The sequence below is a fragment of the Perissodus microlepis genome, chromosome 11 (assembly GCF_051167445.1).
Source record: "Perissodus microlepis isolate ML-2025 ecotype Zambia chromosome 11, ASM5116744v1, whole genome shotgun sequence".
NCBI classification, from domain to species: Eukaryota; Metazoa; Chordata; class Actinopteri; order Cichliformes; family Cichlidae; genus Perissodus; species Perissodus microlepis.
Window position 1 is genome coordinate 34,207,092 of NC_140471.1, and position 17,898 is coordinate 34,224,989.

General features: G+C 41.9%; 1 protein-coding gene across 1 annotated transcript in view; it reads left to right on the forward strand.

Moving 5' to 3' along the window:
• Positions 1-1,444: 1,444 nt before the first annotated feature.
• sv2a (synaptic vesicle glycoprotein 2A) overlaps positions 1,445-17,898 on the forward strand; it is a 52,435-nt gene continuing 35,981 nt past the window's right edge. The window contains exon 1 of the mRNA XM_084944348.1: positions 1,445-1,606. The gene's annotated coding sequence lies outside the window, so the exon portion shown is untranslated. The remainder of the gene's footprint in view (positions 1,607-17,898) is intronic.

Genomic DNA, 17,898 nt, shown 5'->3' on the forward strand with positions numbered 1-17,898 from the left:
GATGACAATCAGACCACAGCTGCAGCGTCAGTGAAACTCTGACAGGAAGTCAGAAGCACTGAAGGCACAGTGGGGGTGTTACGCACAGAGAGAGCAAGCATGATTTTAGACCAATCAGAGTCAAGGTGATAGTATCCTAAGCTGGGGTGTTTCCAGGATTTTTTAAAAATGGGGTGGTACAAGAACATTCCAAGAACCAGTCAGGAGGGGGGGCATGGGAAATTCTATCAGAAATAAACACCATATCAAACGGACCATAATTCATTAGGTGTGCTTCATTAGTTACACCTGTTCAACGGCTCATTAATGCAAATATATGATCAGCCAATCACATGTAATGCAATAGATGCATTCACGTAGAATGGTTAAGATGACACATTAAAGTTCAAGCTGAGCATCAGAATGAGAAAGAAAAGTGATTTCAGTGACTTTTAAGGTAGCATGTTTATTGGTCTGGTGTGCGTGGATTTTCCCACACATGCATCTCTAGTTTACAGCGTGTCAGTCCTCTGGGTGAAAATGCCAGATGTCAGAGAAGAACGACCAAATCAGGGTATGCAGAAGAGCATCTAGCACCTTGAAGCAGAAGAACTACAGCAGCAGAAGACCACACACGACAAGAGAGACAACCATTCACAACTGTGGCCGATTTAGAATCACCAGTTAACCTACAGTAACATGGCTTTGGACTGCTGGAGTGTCCGGAGAGAACCCAAAGCAGGCACACTGAAAATATTTAAACTCCACACAGAAAGGACCCGGCTGCCAATAAATAACATAAAAACACTAATATAAAAATATACTATCTCCAGTAATAACCTGATTTTTTTTACAGCTACAAATGTGCAGTATATTAATGTGTGCTAGAAAGCGGTGAAATGGTTATATGATCAATTAAAATTAGGATTTTTCTTTAACACCTGTGCTTTTCCTGCTCTGAACGGTCTGCAGTTTCCAAAACTGGGATTCTGAATTCCTTTGAGGTTCCTTGTAAAAATGTATCACAGCCTCACAATATTAAAACCAAAAGGTTTCCTATAGACGCATCCTTGTCATCATCCACACTTTTTTAACACAGCCAATTACAGGCACGAGCCCGAACACGTGCAAGGAGAGGCTCGTCTTGCACACTTCATTGCACCAACCATTTGGGGCATATGGACCAAATGACAGTCTGAGCGAGCTCCACTGAGCACGAGCGACAAGAGCGCGTTTTCTACCTGAATGTGCGCGTCCAGAGTGACTTCACAGTATTCAAACTCACCAACGGTTGAATCACAGGGCAGAAAAATTAATCACCTTCACTTCACTTCCTCATGTGCAAACCAGCGACCCCCCTCTGGTTCGTCAGAGGAATGGTGTCTGCTGCAAGAGAGATGGGAGCACAGGCAGCAGGAGGGGGAGGAAGCGGAGGGGGCGGTGTCTCCATCTAAGAAGGATGCTGTGTAGTAAGTGAAGGGGGTGGAGGAGGGGAGGAGGAGAGTGCAGCTCTTTGCTACTACGTCAGCGTACATCACAGGATCGCACAGGACCTTTTTTTGCTTCCAATAGTCGGGGTGACTTCCCTGCGCTGAAAATCCCGGTCACCCTAAAACCTCCCAGTAAGGTAAGAAAATGAATAATCTGCTCTGATCAGATCATTTTGTCTTTGCGTCACTTCTTTAATTTCCATAACTGCGTTGTTCCCAAAGGCGAATGACATTCGGGAATATCCGTGTATTTCTGACACAAATCGAGATCTATTTTCCACAAAAACACGAGTTTATAGGCCTGCGCTGCGCAATGCGTTGACCCCTAAACATGCATCCAAAGGCAGTCAATATTACGCAGAGAATTAATAAGAAACATTACAGCTGGAGAGAAATTAAGGCTAATTTGGGAGTAAAAGGCGCCGTCCGCTCTTGTTCCTGCGGGCAGGTCTTGTGCGCTAAGAGCCATTCTCGTCTTCATCCGTCCCGGCGCACAGATTTCAGACATGAAGAGAAGGATAGGAGCAGATATGAGGTTATATTTTATTACCTTTGAACAGTAAAGAAGACCAGCTTCAAATCACTGCTCCAGTCTAATTAGCGGTGTTGTTGGCACCAATGCCCTTGCCCTTCCTGCGTCTCCTGTTCCGCCTTCCGCTACCACTACACGGTCACAAATGTGCCACCTTAAACCAGCTGCACTCTTCTCTCACTATTTAGAAAGTTTCCGAGCTTGAGTTACGTTTAATTTGTGCGATCAGCTCAAAGGTGCCCGTGTGGCCGGGGTTTCGTGCGCTGCGTCGTGCACCAGAATGACCTTGTAGAAACCCAGCGGGAAGAATGTGACGGAGAAAGAGTGATGGGCATTTTTTTTTCTGCTTTCCTCTGTGGTTTTGCTTTGCGGTGGTTTGTGTCAGCGGTGCTGAGAGGACTCTTCTCTGAGAGGATGCTGTTTGGTGTTCATGGCCACAAAATGCTGTAAACTGCGTTTTGAAGGCGGAATATTGCAGTTAATGGATGCGGGAAAACAAATTAGTGATTTGTTTATCGTAGATGATGCATTTTACAACTTTGCATGTGTGATGTCTTGTCCCTGCGGCAGCCATCACTGCAGCTCAGTCAGCTTCTGAGCTATTTATGCATCCAGCCTACAGGAGGGGTTGCAGTGAGGGGAGCAGATACTGTTTCAAACATACAGGATTACTGACAGCACTTTAAAAATGTAAATATTTATCCCCCTATTTAGGCTCGAAACACAGCGCTTGTTACAGGATCTATAATTTGGCTTTCATGTATCTGACATCCAATGACGACCAGTTTATTCTTCAGGAAATGTGTCTTCTGTGTGCAGTTTTCATCCAGTGCAGCTTGTTCAGCATGCAGATGCTTTGGACCTGCAGGTATGGGTGTTTCCACTGAAGCACCAGGAGGGGATGAACCATGCTTACATTTCTAGGCAGAGAGGCCCAATCCAACTACTGCAGTCAAATCCAAAGTCAAATTCAATTCAATTTAATTATATAGCACCAAATCACAAAAACAGTCCCCTCGAGGTGCTTTATATTGTAATTTTAAGACCTAGAATAATATATACTCCCTCAAACAACCTGGGTGTTGTTGCAGCAACAGAAAATGCAACAGAAAATGATTGCTTCAAACATTCTTTAGATGATTTTGGTAGGCACCAGGAATCAAATACAAAAGATAACACTTGCTTACTTTATTTATGCTGTAAGATTACATTCTGACATTTTCCAAACAAAAGACTGATTAAAAAATGTCAGAATGTAAACAATCTTAATCTCTAAATGGGTAATTTGGCTGTTTTCTGCATTTTTCAAAAGATTTGACAGAATTTATAAAAGCCTATCAAGATTTTGTATAGTTTATACACCGAAGCATCACTCAAGGCTCTATAAAAACAGGCTGAGGTGCAGGTGAAGGTGTTTGCTAAGCTTGATCCAAAGGAGCAAAGGGAGCTGCTCTGTTTGGTGTTCTCATTTTGTGCCTGCTACCCCTGCTGATTGGGCCGTGCTCCGGTGTGTCCGCTGAGATTAGCCTCGTCACAAGTTACAACTCGCCTCTCCCTGCAGCTGGGGGTGGTGGTGCCGGATATATTTGCATAATGGCTGAAAAAATGTATTAAATAAGTAGGTATGACTGTCTGCGGCAGTGTGGAACACAACTACACACCTGTCAACTTCTCCATCCGGGTGTTGTCAAGTTCAGCAATTAGCACAGCTGTTCCACCACTTCAGTGAAACGCTTCATGGCTTCTCCAGACAGATCAGTTCTTGGCTCGTGATGCTGCTGCTGCTGAGACACTCCTCCCTGCTAAAGATTTACTGCAAGGGTGAAAGATAATCGATGGCCTTTTCCCTCATCTCCACATGGTGGTGGGGGGAGTTCAAGCAGCAATTAATGTCAAGCACATAACTCTCCATTAACAACTGAAAGTGCATTTGTTTGTTATCGGCCAAAACCAATATTGTCTCTTCTGCTTTTAATTAGCCTTCAGAAGCTCTTTTATTTTTTCATTTTTGATATACAGTATGGAGTTATGTAATAAATGATTGGTGATAATAAATCTTAGAGTAAAAGTTCCAAACCTTCCATCATAACAATTATTTCACAGGTTGAATTTATTCATACCTGTCTCTGGAAAGACTGAGCGACTCAATAGTAATAAATCAGGCTAATTAATACATGATTTTACAGACGTGACTGCATATTTTAGAATGAAATACTTCTGTCACTTTTTCTATTACCTCAAACCTGCTGGTTCCTTTCTATAAATTTCGGATAAAATATCAATTTTTAAAAGAAGCGCTCTTTTAGTCATTCCTGTGTTTTGTTCTCAGACAGAAAGGGAAGCACAGAGTAGAAACATGATATCCTTTATTGGTCTTTGTGGGAATTTAATCCATTACAATCATTAGAGGCTGTGGGAAGCCAGTGTACAGTACCCAGGGACCACTGCTAAATGGAAGCCAGTGACTTGGTCAAGGTCACAATGACTGAGCATGTTTTCATTGTGGCAGAAACCAGAAGTGCTGGAGGAAACACACAAAAGCACAGCGAGTAGTGGAGATAAACCTGTGTTCTTTATAATCCCAGCAGGGGGGCGAGTCATCTTGTTGTATAGAAATTTACAGGAAAATGGGTCTCAGTTCCCTTATGTTCTGACCGCCACATACAGTAAGGGATCTGCAAAATAATAAAGAAAGACCAGAAAGAGGATAAGAGAGGGAATCCTCATTAGCTAGTGACTTTTCAGTTTCAAGTCTAGTTTCAAAACAGCAACATGGCAATGGGGAAAGCCATCAGCTCGAGGATTCACAGGGCTTCACGAACCAATAAGAGACGCCGTGGTGACTACATGCGTCTGTTATAAACGGTCTCTGGTTTGATCCCAGGATCGTGTCCTTTGAGGCAACAGTGCTGATCCTCATAAACACAGCCTGGTATTATTACCTTGTGAGTGCGGATTAAGCAGATATACTGAGAATTAGCAAGCTTTACCGGTGCTGCGTATATTTTGAAGTAATAAAAATAATCCTGGAGGAAATTCTCAGCTAACTAATCATCTTCTGCCTCCAGGTAAATATATAGTTGTCGTTATGTACCAGTACTGACCATAACTGTGATAATTAAAAAAATAACTTTTGGTTCCTCACAAAATATTGATATAAATATTTTTTGTTTCTTCATTTAGTTTTGATTTATTTACCTTTGTATCACTGAAAGTGTTAGTTCAGATCTTCATCTTCTCCACTATCCCTGTAATATTTGACTTATTGGAATACATGGAAGGATTATGAAGCAGATTATGAAGAAACCATGGATGCTGTAATTTAGCACCTCTTCTTCTTTACTCTTGCTACTATAAATACTGTGTCCAGTAGAATAAAACATGCTCAGCTATGAGATGAAACTGTTTGCTGCTCCAGTTTTACACAAATACCTTTCATGTGCAGGGACCCAAGAGCAAAGCTTGTAGTGGCAACAATCTAATTCACACAAGCATGAAAAAACATTGCACCCATTGTTCACTGGGAGAGAAGAGCTACAGCAGAGTATCTGCAAAGTGCACTGCTAATGATATCTACATGCTGAGTTTGGCCTACAGCAGCTTTATAGCCTCCTTGTGTAATCCCTGCAGCATATTCTTGGGTGTTGGGAAGACTTTAGCTCCAGCCACGGTACGGCATCCTGCTGGAGCAGAACTCCACAATGCACACCTTCACAAGGATGATGCAGAGTTCTTGTCACTGGATTTTCTCTTTTTTTCCTCTTTCTAAAGCGTAAGCATGCAAACGTCTAGACCCCATGGGCCACGGACTCCAGAGGTGTCATTTTTCTTCTTTCTAAGATCGTCACTGATGTAATGATCATCTAACAAATATTCTCTTTTGAAGCTCACTTGCTATTACGACACATGCTTTTGGTTGTCATGGTTGCATCCTGTTCCCAAATATTTACTTTTCTGTGACCTCTGATTATACCTTCATACTTACTTCTTTATAACTGCTTGTTCTCACACTGCCTTCCAGCCTAAATTATCTTCAGCACAGCCACATGTTCCCCAGCTATCATAGGGCTGGATATTAAGACCCTTATTTAAATAGCATTGGGTAAATGAAACCTTAGGAACCCCAACTTTTTACTACCCCCTTGCAGAGCTTCCTAAGTGATGGTGTAACGTTGAGTGCACTCAGTTTCATTCACCTGTTCCAAGGATGTTTTCTTCCTTCTTGAAAAGAATTCCATCTTAGCATATTTTATAATTTTAATTTCTTCAAGACTGCCTGCTCAGAGGCTCATTATGGTCATATTGTGAAACAACCCCCCCATCCCACCTCACCCCACGGACAGTGGCTCTTCCAGTTCCTCTTGGTATGATGCAGTGGGACTCAAACCTTCCAAAACCTCATCTTTTGTCTCGTCAGTCAACAGGATATTTTCCAAGATGTTTTTTGGCAAATGTGAGACAAGCCTTTGTGTTTTTTTTGGTCAGTAGTGGTTTTCTTCTTGAACTCTTCCATGGAGGTCATTTTTGCCCAGTCTCTTTCTTATGTTGAATAATGAGCTCTGACCTTAACTGAGACATGTGAAGTCTGTGGTTCTTTTTTGAGCTCTTGGATGAGTCGTCGCTGCAGTCCTCGGTCACTCCTCAGAAGCTTCACCACTGTTCTGAGTTTTCTCAACTTGTGTATAATGGCTCTCACCCTGGTTAAGTCGAGTCCCAAAGCCTCAGAAATGGCTCTGTTACCCTTCCCAGACTGATACATTTCAGCGGCTTTGTTTCTCAAGCGTTTCTTTAGATTGTGGCTCGATGTGTCACTGTTTGAGATATTTTAGCCTGCTTCACTTTATCAGACAGGTTCTAGTTAAGTGATTTCTCAAGTGATTCCAACAGGTCTGCCAGTAATCAGGCCCGAGTGTGTTTATGGAAACTGAACTCAGCCTTTTTCCAAAAAAATGTGGTCGATCACAGTTAATTCACCATTTAACAAGAGGTGCAATTACTTTTTCACACAGGACCAGGTAGGTTTGGATAACTTTTCTCTCTTAATCCATTTAAAATGATCATTTTCTATTTACTCAGGTTATCTTTGTCTAATATTAAAATTTGTTTGATGATGTGAAACATGTGAGTGTGACAAATATGCAAAACGCTGGGAAATCAGGAAGGAGGCAAACACTTTTTCACACCACTGCATCAAATCAATGACTGTGATATTTGCACCTCCAGTGCAGTTTTCTTGCCTCCTTACTCTGCTTACAATCTCGCTGGCAAGTGGAGCATTTAATGTGCAGTAGGTCTCTTATTTTGAAAACCGACCAGGTTCTTTATTCTGTTTCCTGTCCTTTTCATCTGCTCTGTGTAGCTGGATGTGATTGTGATGTGTCTGACTGAGTTGCACCAGCTGTATATCCAGGATTAAATATCTCAGTTATTACCCACAGAGGATAAATCTCACAACTTTCCACCCAGCACTTTATAAATAAGTCCAATAAGTGAACATATCATTCGTTCTTCAAGGCCATGAAGTTAAACTCTACCACATTTCACTTTATCCCCCCAAATCAGGGGGTGCTGATACTCCTCTACTCAAGATCTTATATAGAGTACATCTGTAACCCACGCTCACCCCAGCTCGTACTTCCGTGCAATATGTGTCTGAATCCCGCTTGTGTTTATTGTGATAATAGCTGTTCTGTTCTGTGCTGCTTTCCCTGCATCAGAGTTTCCACATATGGAAAGTCGTTGAAGTTTGAAAGCAGACACATGCTGACAGATATACTGCAGATGGAAATCTGCTTTTGACTCTGGCAGTATAATACTGCAGTGTGTCTTTGTACCCCCCCCCCCTTTATGGTTATAGACTTCTAGCTTATCGTGTCATTAATGCTTAATTCGCTGTAACTGACACATATTTGTAATTTGTCAGTTTCTAACAAACACACATTCAGCTGCACTGAAACTGCAGTGGACTTGTGGAGACAGTGCACCAACGCTGAATACTAATGAACTAAAATGACATTAAAGTGAGCCGCTGTAATATGTTCATGTTGTCCACACAGCTTTTTCAGGAATTGAACTGAACCTCTGCAGCTGCCCTGGGTCTGACTCCTCTTCAGTCCATTTTGCAGCGTGGAAAGCCAAAATGGATGCAGAGAGCTGACGTCACAGTGTTTGACACGGTGTTGCTAGCCACTTTGGTGCCACCAGGGTGACGGTGCACACTGCACAGCAGCGATGTGAGTCATGTTAGTTGGGCTGCAGATTCTCCCAGAGGGGAATTGTGCATGCACAACCTAGCTTTGGGATGGGGGTGCAATCTAGTCAGTCTATACCAACCAAACATCACACCCTCCTCTTATGGCTTTACCCTGGATGGGCCCGAGGCCATGCAGGAACGTGGTGCAGCTGAATAGCTGTCACTTCCTGTGTGACCCTGTGCAGATGTCTCAGTGCGGCTGGTGCGGATGAAAAAGCAGGAACTGGACAGAGATGGTGAGAAGTGGTTTATCGCACCAATACATCACTCCTGAGGGACGAGCCGAATCGGGCACCTCTGTCCTTGTGGCCAGAAAACAAGACATGAATAATTGATGGAATATTCACATGGTCTCAGCTGGAGTTCCTTGGATGCTTAGACTAGGCTAGCTGATAGAAAAATGATGAATGAGGAAGGATGAAGCTGGGTGAAGCTGCCTGAGGAAGATTGGCTGGAGCAGGCAGTGTGTTTGTGTGCAACACCTTCAAAACAATGCAGATTGTTCCAGCTCACCCTGCTTAAGACTACAGGGCATTTCAGTGACTTTTGCAAGCAGGGGACAAAAACACATACATGAGGATTATTATTAGTGGCAGATATTAATGTTGATGATATCAGACCCGTAGAATGAATAAAAAATTAGCCAATATAAATCCCTTTAAACAAAAAAACGAGCACCATCAGTCAGTTTAATGAGGAGCTTTATATAATTTGTAGTAAGATCTTATTTATGAGTGATGATTAAAAGGAGTTGTTGGGTCAGGGCAGTTACAGTCATTATCTCTGGGTAACTGTACCAATACAGCCTTACAGATTTAACACATTATTGTTCTGGGAAAAGTGTTTTACCTTTAAGGCAAGCTTCTTTATTTAAATCTAGACGATTCAGATTAAGCAGCAACCTTTGATGCTGAAAAAAAAGTGACAGCTCTTAAAAATGGCAGCTCATCAAAAGTGCGCTAGTTTGCAGGTTGATTGGCTAATTGGACTCAGGTGAGACACATTCAAACAGGGGAAACTCGTAACTGCGGGGCAGGTGATTACAAGGAGGGAAAACAGACAACGCAAAGCAAACAGAGACACAGAAAGAGAGCTGATGCCATAACGGAAACAGGAAGTATGGTGAATATCAGAGACACAGACAAAGAAACACAAGCGACATGGACAAGGTGAACAATGGGGAAACACAATAAAAACAAAATAACTTGGATAAAAAGGCAACAAAATCGGGACCATTAGACTATCAGCGCCATCCCCACTTATTTTTCCCATAAACTGTCTTTAGATTTTCATAACTGCTCTGTTTGTACAGCCTCCCACAGCCAATGAAACACGTACAGTATATAGACAGTCAGCTGGCACGTCTCGCTTTTCCACTTTAGTGAGCTGATATGAAATGAACCCGTGGCTGAATGTAATCTCCTCCTGTGGTCTGAGCTCATAATGGCATGACCGTGCTTTATTATGAGCATTGGTGGTTGTTGACTGAGTATTTGGAAGGGGGTGGGTGGACCTTACTGACCCCACCCAGAATGCAATGCTCGCGATGCACTCAAGAGAGCAGAAAAGACTCTGTATGTATCTGAGATATCAGTAGGCTGAGAATGAACACACAGACGTCTGTGTGCTCGGGAGGATTTTATGTGCATCTTAATGGGCTGTGAATAATTAGTTAGATTAGACCTGTTTTCCCTTATTTTCCAGTGTTGATTATAAAGAAAAAGTGTCCAGCAAATGATGGAAGGGCACAGGGAACTGGACTGAAAGCTGGGTGTGAGAAAGCACCACTGAAAAGCAGTTATAATGCCTGAGTCGCTTTGATGAAAGGCCTTGGCTTTAGTTCTACTTGTGTTGACTTCAGAGGGGATTGTGACAGCAACTTACCTGGCATCATGATGATTGCAGTGCTTGTTGTTGCCAAGAAACTGAAAGGTTTGTGCTAAAATAGCTTGGTACCAATGGATTTGACACCACAACCTCAGACACCCCCTCAGTCTATTAACACCACGGATTGAGAATGTGATGTGTAATTTGAAGGCCAGCCCATGAAAGGTACACAATATTGTGAAATACACTGAAAATGATATTAATTTTAAGCCGATTTAATGTCTTTTTGATTCTGGAATGAATCTTTTTCTATCTATCATCTTGTCCTCTTGATCAAGATGTGCTGAGCCACAGGGACAATCAGAGGAGAATATTCACTACGTGCGTCACAGCATGAAATCAAAGATGTCAGGAGGAATGAATTCAGTGCATGACATTACCAGCCATCTGCATCTTGCAGGAATTACCACTGGGCCGTCTTTGGCTTTTTCACACTGCTTTTTTTTAATCACTCTGACTCTGCTCGTAACTGACATTAACTTGCATGTGGGGCGATCTGATCCCACCTGGATCACTCGCTTAAGGTCAGGTGTGGAAAAGGCTTTCAGCTCTCTAAGGCTCACCTCTACATACAAACATTTGCAGCGATTCACAGACAAGCTCTCGTCACTCAGGCTCATCTCTGTCACGCTTGCTAATTACTGCGTCTGTGCTGTCAAATGCGCAACAAAATTCAGTGTGTAAATAAGAGCTTGGGTAATAATTATTAATATTTACTGGGTTCACGTGTGTTATCTTTTTATAATAAGTTTCAAAAATCTATGCAAGTTTTTACCTTTTAATGTAATGACTGTAATATTTTGCATGGATTGCTGTATCGTGCATTGTGCAAGCTGTGCAACAAGTAACATAAATGCTGGTAAGGGTAGTTTTTTTTAAGAAGTTTTGGTCTTCAGTAATAACTCTGCAATCATTTCAACACTCAAGTGGAGTGATGATGGGACAGCTAAACTTTCAGGTTATAGGACTGTCGTGTTTTAGAAGCAGGACAGAGAGGTGTGGTGAGCGATTTGAGGCTCATCCAGGTGAAGGTTTACGTGTTGATGACGACAGGTAATCAACAATGTGCAGTGAAGGGTGGGAGGTGTTACGTTATGTGACTCTGGAAAACACATGGCTTTGCAGTGACAGTGCAGAGTGTTGCATGTGCTTCATTGTCTAAATTGCACTGCACTTGTCCCACTGAGTTTTATGACCTCTTGTTGTCTTTCACTTTATCCTATAAACTCTATATTTATTCAGCTAAAAGCACTTATTCATGTAAATTCTGGTGCCAATAATCAGTTTTCATTGGCAGTGCACAACCTAACTGGGGGCTTGATATATGAATCCTTCTCAGGTCACTAACGAACACAGTGCAGAGCCTTAAAAAGCCCAGTCCTGTCTGGGTGGAGAGGACGATCAGATGGTTTATTGTATCAGGTTGAAGAGTATGACAACACTTGTCATAAACACCTGCTGATCGATGAGAACAAACCGACCAGTGAAGCTGTGGTTCAGGAAACCAAAACAAACTGTTGCAAAGATGCTCTCCAAAGAGCCGAGGGCCACTCGCTGCAGTAGGCTGCAGCTGCGGTCACATTGTGAGATGGACATCAATAACTTTCTGACATGGTCTGAATTTTGTCCCACACCAGTCTTTGGTTTATGGCCAATTTTCAGCCTCTATCTGGGTGGTTCTGACATAAAGCACTTGTTTCTTTTATTGCTACAGACACTGTACACACAGTCAGAGATGTGCTAAAGATGCAACGCTTAATAGCAGTGATCTGTGTGCTCAATATTCTTTTTCACTTGTGTAACATGTGTGTCAAGTGTGATGGGATCTGATTGAAGCCGGTCTGTTCAGATGATGTTTTCAGTGTTGTTTTATAAAGTGGTTTAAGGGTGATGCTGCTGCGCGATGAACTCTGCATTGGTTTCTTCTACCTCATCCATCTTCTCTGAGCACACAACTGCTTATCTTTTTCTGGGCCGAAACCTGTCTGCTGCTAAGTGGGTCTTGGATTTCCACAAAATAAAATGTCTCATTCTTATCAATGCGTGCCACAGCCTGGTGTCAATGACAACATCCATTTTATTAGCTCAGTTTAACAGATGCTTTGGATTTTTTTTCTCTGTATGAAAGAGTAACTGTTGAAAGCTCAGGGCCATCAGCGAGCGTTATGAATGGTGGTTATACGCTGCTGTCGATAGAAGTGCCTCATCATTTAGACTAATTTAGTGGCAGATGGGAATCTCCAGTGCTCTTTGAAAGGAATATCAGTGAGGCTTACAGTTTAAAATACCACCGGTTATATGGATAGCTGCAACAAAACAGATTAATGATCACATTATCTTGTCTTAACGAGGGGAAAACCCAAAGTCTGGTTTTAAAAGGTCAATTCTCACAGATACAAACAACATTATGCTTCTTCCATTATCCCTGCAGTGGTTTTTATTTGGAGCAGTTTCAAAGGTGCGCTCAGAATTTAAGGGCTGATGTACTTTGTCTGAGATTTATTACTTAAGTAATTTTTGGTCACGATATATTAACACATGAACACTTTATTCTAACCTGCGAATCTGTTAAGTGAAGCAAATGAAGTCACAAAGATTGCAGTTCCTCAAATGGCCACTTGGGGCTTACTTCAAATGGATGTCAAGCTGCATAGGCTTGTATGTAAAATGCCAAAAACATTCTTGCTCCCAAAGCGTAACATATTACGCTATGTGACAAGAAAATGCCTGACTTTAGAACAAAGATAAACAATGCTGATTTTCTCCAACATAACAACAAAGGAAGGTGAATTTTCATAAAATGCAGATTTAAGGTTTAAAGGTATGCATCATTAAAACAGTCTGCCTTGACTGACGTGTATTTCCACTAGCTGTCTGCACTCTTCCACCTTAGTTTATTTCAGTCACTGAACTCTTGACTTTGTGGTGTTGTAACTGTTTGGACAAGTTTACCAGCAGAGACCTTTCAGGCAGGCGGCCTGGTTGGTAATGTGCGCAATGTAGTTGTGCTGTTGTGGGAAATGAGAGACCACACCTCACTGCTTGGTCAAAGAGTGAGAGTAGCAAGTAGTCTCAGACTGTGTGAGAGACTATGGCAGCCAAAAATGTGTCTAGATAGCTTAAATTGAGGTAAGACAGTTATCAACCAGCTGCATGTTGTGTTTGATGCCTTTGGAAAAGGTCAAGTTTGCTGCAGGTTTGCATCGATGACTCTGCTCGTCTCGCCATTTCTTCTAATTTGTCTGTGATTATGAGCCTCGGGTCTACTGAGGTATCGATGTTTGTGTCAAAATGTGGGGACTTCTGTCCATAAATACACAAACCATGTGCGATGTAAGGCTACATCCATCTATTGTATTATTTCTGTGATTCATACAGATTTAGGAACCACAAGTAACAACAGTATTTATGGATTCATGTTTTTGACCACATGCCAACCGTACGTCCAATATCACAGCTCCTTTTAGCTCTCTTTGTCTCCACCAGCTCCTGAATTACGTACTCATTTACCAGTTCTGCAGCTGGTGGTAAATGAGCTGTTAATGGTGAAAATGTATTGGCCTTGAATGCAAATATGGCTTTCACCATAAGTAGCCTACTGGCATATTCATTTATTAGAACTCATGTATTAAGGTGTTTAAGCAGATGTTTTTCTATTTTCTGAAGCAGTTCCTCCACCCGAGTGTGTGACTTGTAACTGTGTGACTTGTGCAGTCTAGACTGCAGTGTAGCTCCAAGACAGCATCATTTATTTAACTCCCATATTTTTTTTTTTTGTTAGCATGCTTTTAGGCTGCCGCATTTTATGTTGCATGTGTGGCTGTGTGTAAGGCAGTGCTTCCCAACCCTCTGGCATTGTCTCTGCTCACTGGAAGAAAATAGGATTACATAATTAAGTCTTTCATCAGCAGCCAACGACAGGCGGAGTATTTGCTCGGTTCCCCATTTGACTGTTAATTTATTATCATTTTACACGTCTTCGGAGATGACAGAGCAGTTTGGGAAAATGCTTTGTTTCACAATAATTCTTTGCACGGCACAACTCAGCCAGCCATTTCTGCAAAACTCCCAAAGGCCAGCAAAAGTGTATATTTATTGAAAATCTGTGAACAGGGAGATATTTTCAGTGCTGAGGAAGCGGCCACAGCTGCACACTAACCCTACATATGCACTCCACCAAACTGTTTGTTATTCATAGGCAGCGAGTCAAGCAGAACACACTCTCATCTCAGCGTCTCCGGCTTGTGAAAGGCTTATCATAAGGTGATGGGATACTTTGTTATATTCAGATGGGCCTCAAGAGTCCCCTGGTACAAAGGTTGTGACCATGGTGATGAAAGAGGATCAGTTATTCGGTTGGCTTCTTAAAGAGTGGTTGATAATAGATTGAGCCATATGCAAACATGGATGTAGAACATTGTGGCTCTATAATGGCTAAAAATAGAGAAACAGACAAACAAATTTGTCGTCTGACATGTGACGTAGCTAAGGTGATGCAGGATCAAAAGGTCAGAAATAAGTTAAGAGTTAATGTTACCAACAGTGATAGTAACAGCCTAACACAGTGGTAAGACCCGCCTCCATGTCCTCAGTCTTTTTTGTCACAAGTCATAAAGGTAGAGAGTGGACTGGTTGTTTTGACTGGCTGCTGTCATTTCAAATGACTTCTTCCACTGCAAAGCATTTTCAGTGTTTAGGCAGCTCACTTCATTAGGATGAGTCAGCATTTAAACACTTGAATGCACTGTACTCCAGTCCATTTAAGAGTGTATATTTTCCCTTTCAGATCATCTCTTTGATCCTTTCTAATTTGTGCTGCAGTCTTTACGCTACAGAACACAGACAAAGTGTCTTCCTGCTCTGTCGCACAGTGATTCAGACAGGATGGTGGATAAAAGCTGGAGTCTCAGGTTTATCACTTCTCTCTTTGCAGCCGTGAAATTCATCTTTTTCTGCAGCAGCAAGCACAGCCATCACGGCTGACGTGTTTCTTAATGTGTTCTTGGTAGAATCGCTCTCAAAATTGCTTCTAAAACACAGATCAGAGGAAGTTAAAGCTTTAGACTCAAAGGGGGAAAACCATATACACTTTATACACCCGTCTCTGGCAGTTATCTTCATTATATGAATTCAGCCAACACCATCAGGTTGGTGCTAAATTCTAAGTTTTATTAAGTAACGTGTGTTAATTAGGTAACATTTACAAACAGGTTCTGATATTGATGTCAGACAATATGAGACCAAATGGCATTATTTACTTTTTTAATCTTTTGCATATTGTAAGTTCCAATCATATTAAAAATTATACACTAATCAGCCAATTTACTATAGCCACACCTTGCTAGTACTGGTTTAGACCCAATTTTACCTTCAAAACTGACTTTTGGTTGACTCAACTAGCCAGTTAAGATGCAGGTCATATCCATATTTGTCAGATTGTTATATACAAAAGAGTTTGTAGAATTTAATAAAAGGTCCGTTTAACTGTTTTATGCTTGGTTGTTAAATCTGATAAGCAGTCACTGCTTTCAAATATGAATCTGCAAAGATGTGTAGATTCTTCACACACATCTTCAGCCCAGTGACAGAGAAGACCCCCGTTTTAAAGTGTCAGTGTAAAATATGATCTCCACCCTGGCGTCCGGTGCTGCATCCTGGGGTGGAATAATGGCTAAAAGGATTATTGAATATTATGTCACAGTAAAGCCAATCTTTGACCCTTTAAATGTAAAATGTTATCGTGGCATTATTTCCTCCCATTACACATTTGTGTGGACTAACTTCTGAGTTTCTCAGTTTCTTCTGCTTCAACATTTCTAACCTTCTTATTCGTGGGACTGCTGACCAGGCAACAGATTGATTAGCAGCAGGTGAACATGTGAGGCCAAGCTGAGCAACCAAGACAAAGCAGTTTGTTAATATGTCTGTACTGCCTTTATCCTGCCGGCTCCGTATGTTTCTGATTTTCTATCTGCCTGCTGTATCTCTATAGAAACGACTTTGATGCTTGTTTTGCTTGTTAATAACACATGTTTGAATCTCCTGGCTGGAGCTCCATGAATTGGTCATTCACTTAACACAAACATGCAAGTGAAGACTAATAATGAGCAATGAGCAGGATGAGGCTGAGGACTGGCTGATGACCAAGCACCAAATGCCTTTCACAGCATTTGCTCGTGCTGTGATGCTGCGCTTCACAATGTGAATGTGTGGAAAACAAAGATCTCCAGTCTGTTTAAGATAACCTCAGCGCAAATGATGATTGATAGGTGGACCAATAAGTGATGTTGGATGAACTATAGGAATGATTAAATCTGTGCAGCAACCTGAATAGTTTCTGTCAAAATCCATCCAGAGTCTGCGACCTGAGGGACTCACTGTAAGCCAAAAAATCCAAAGCAATAACTCGGCTCCAAATATTTGCTTTTCTCTCACTTGATTTGAGCAGAACTGTTAAGTGAGAAATTTAGTGACCCTGCACCGTACCTCTGAGGCCCAACTAACTTATGTACACAAGAAATCGATGTAACCTCGACTGCTTGTCGCTGCAGTTCAATCTGAAGTGTTTGTGTTTTTGACCCCCGCGTGTTTGTGACTGATGCAGTTCACCAGTCATTAATCCTTAGTTCTCTGCCTGTATAAAGTACAGTGGTGGGAAAAATACTGGAAGAATCAGCTTCTTCACACTGGAAGAAGCTGAACTAAAACAGATACCTGAATTCAAGCTCCTTAGAAAAGATAGCTCAAGCTATAGATTAGTACAAAGAAGTCACATGTCATGATGCAGCATTGCTTCCTGTTGTTACAATGCCTCCACCACACAAGCATCCACCTTTAGCCTCCAGTAGGATTATTTGTTATTTACCTATTTCCTTGGTGTTTTGTGTTGGGGATGACCAGTTTGGAGCCTAGACAGCAAAGCTAAATATATTTTTCTTTAGTAATTTCTAAGTTTAGGTTTTCTGAAGTAGTTTAAATACATGTAAATGTTCCCTCTAAGCCTGAAGAGAAAAAGAGGGAAAACACACATGTAAAGGAAGCTCATAAAACATGCAGTCATCCTAATTGGGCTTTCATCAGCACAGAAAAGAAGATCAGACACCAACTAGGGAGGATCAGAAAGACAAACGCAACAACACTGTCATCCCCTCTGTATCGGAAAAACTCAGGAGAGTCTTCTCCAAGCACGACATCCCAGTGTACTTCAGGCCCAGCCACACACTCAGACAAACACTGGTTCATCCCAAAGACAAAACTCCTAAACACAAACTTAACAATTAGAGTATGCTATACAGTGTAGCAAGGAATGCTCAGACCTCTACATTGGAGAGACCAAACAGCCACTTCACAAACGCATGGCACAACATAGAAGAGCCACCTCCACGGGTGTCCACCTGCATCTAAAGGACAAAGGTCACTCTTTCGAAGATGCCAGTGTTCACATTTTGGACAGAGAAGACAGTTTGAAAAAGGGGTGAAAGAAGCCATCTATATCCACTGTGAGTGACCATCTTTGAACAGAGGTGACGAGGCGAAGGCAGACATTTGGTGGTTTACGACACCAACTGTCTGCCATGTATAATCCAGTTCTGAGATCCCTTCCCAGACGCCTTAATGCCCACTCACATCCTGGTCCATCCGGGGGGAAACTCCCACAGGGCTTAAATCTGGGACTCTCCACCATTTGACCCTAAAACTAAAGAAGCTTCTCGAATGAGAGGTGAAACGTCTTCAAGCAACTTAAAGCAGTCCAGACG